The 2,037-nt window shown below is 43.2% G+C and overlaps 1 non-coding gene across 1 annotated transcript; it reads right to left on the reverse strand.

Moving 5' to 3' along the window:
* Window positions 1-1,141: 1,141 nt before the first annotated feature.
* On the reverse strand, window positions 1,142-1,260 carry LOC121444972. Its single transcript, XR_005973846.1, has one exon. It is a non-coding gene; the product is annotated as a small nucleolar RNA SNORA72 (small nucleolar RNA).
* Between the last annotated feature and the right edge of the window lie 777 nt (window positions 1,261-2,037).

Raw genomic sequence — 2,037 nt, forward strand, 5'->3', positions numbered from 1 at the left:
GTGATGAACTCTCTAAATCTTGGGATTCTAATCTGCAAAATGTGGGTAAAAATACTTCATAGGGTCGTTGCAAAGATGAAATGAATAATGGAACAGTTGAAATTCAGATATTTATTGAGCACCCACACAGTGTGCCCACACACAGTCTTTGCTAGTGAGGACGTTAGTGAGTTCTACAGCACACAGCAGAGTTTCAAACATCACCCATACTCTTCTTCTCCCTTATTAGAGGAGGGAGACCTAATCCTCTCACTTCCTTCCCAGAGACGTAGACGGAACAGTACAATTAGTGCCTTATTTAGAAGTGCTACCTGAATCAGTCTGTGCCGTTTTGTTAATGTCCCCGCCATTAGTTCCAAATGGCACCAAAGGTAACATTGCTAGATTTCTTTATTTCATTTGTTGGTTTCATATATATCCATGAGTAGTTGCTATATACGTGTCATCTTCACCCCCAGGACTGACTCTCACCTCCCAGACTGAACCTTTCTTCTTCTTCCCAACAAGTTTCCCAGACATTTCTCTGATTTAAAAAAGAAATAATTTAATTTAAAACTTAGGTCTAGGCCAGAGAGATGGCTCGGCAGTCAATGGCAGCAGTCAAAGGCACTGACTGCTCTCGCAGAGGACCAGGGCATGGCTTCCCCTCCTACTGTCAGGTCTTGTGGGGAAGAGGACTCAGACATCAACAGACTGTTCTTAGTCATCAAAAGAAGCTCGGGTCTGGGGGTGTGCCTGGCCCTGATTTGTTTTGTTTTGTTTGTGTAAACAGCGTCCCCTCCAGAGCTCTCTTATCAAGGCATGCTCTCCCTCTTTCTCCTTTACTTCTTTAACAAGCCCTGGAAAGTTTTCTCCAAGCAAATTAACACTTTCGCGTGGTTTACCTTTTAGCAATCTGTTCTGGTGTGCTTCTGATATCAGAATCACCTCGGAAAAAGAAAAACAGTCATTTTACAATTCCCTCACCTGCAACTGGATTCACGTTTCCCTACAGTTGCTACACATTCCTTAGTCGGGACAACCGATTCTAGGCAAGTGACCTCGGCAGCTGCGCTGTCACGCTTCTCGTGATTGCTTAATGATACTGAGACGTTAGCCATCATATGACCGCAGCAGATGGTCATACAGTAAATCAGACCCAGGTCATCACCTGAGTTTATAATACCATACCTAGGGAAACAATTAGGTCTGGGGACACATCCATGGAGCACGGTCAGTGTTTAGCCTGCCCAGAAGCCTAGCAGCTGAAAAGAATGAGGGGGTTTGTTTTGCAGCTGGTGTTTCAAATGAGTTCAAGCCTTTCGGTGTGCAGTGTCTGCCTTCCCTTTACCTGCCCTTATCTCTTCAGTCACCATGATTTCCTTGGCCCCATCCTCACATGAGCTTCTTTAGCCTATAATTACCGTAAACTCAGTGTGTTTCTAAATCAGTTCTGAACAAGGTCATCTACAGAAGAAAGTTGCCAAAGGTGCGGACATCTGTCCTAGTAAGGAAATAGAAATAAAGCAATACCGCAGTGCTCCTCACAAATTTAATGAAAATGATAATATCCGGCATTGGGGGAAGATTCATGGAGACAGGCATTTTTACACTGGTGATAGAAATATGAGCCTCTGTATCCTTTTTGAAAAATAATCTGGTAATTCCCATTAAAGTCTAAATGCATACATATGCCAGGCAGTGGTGGCACACGCCTTTAACCCTAGCACTCAGGAGGCAGAGGCAGAGGCAGGCAGATCTCTGAGTTTGAGACCAACCTGTTCTACAGAGCAAGTTCCAGGACAGCCAGGGATGTTACACAGAAAAATGCTGTCTCAAAAAAACCTAACTAACTAAATAAACTGCCTACATATATCCCTTACAAACTTGCACATGCTTACACATACTTTCACCTCAAGCATCCATGTACAAATATGTTTGTGGCAACAGAAAACGGAAGGCAAATAATACTATGCTATAAATTGAGGAATATGATTAACTCAGCCTGCATCACTGGGGAAATGTCCAAATTAATAACATGTTGTCTTTGACCCGACA

The sequence above is a fragment of the Microtus oregoni genome, unplaced genomic scaffold, assembly GCF_018167655.1.
Source record: "Microtus oregoni isolate MIOR12 unplaced genomic scaffold, Mior012 000150F_ref0000365, whole genome shotgun sequence".
Taxonomy (NCBI): domain Eukaryota; kingdom Metazoa; phylum Chordata; class Mammalia; order Rodentia; family Cricetidae; genus Microtus; species Microtus oregoni.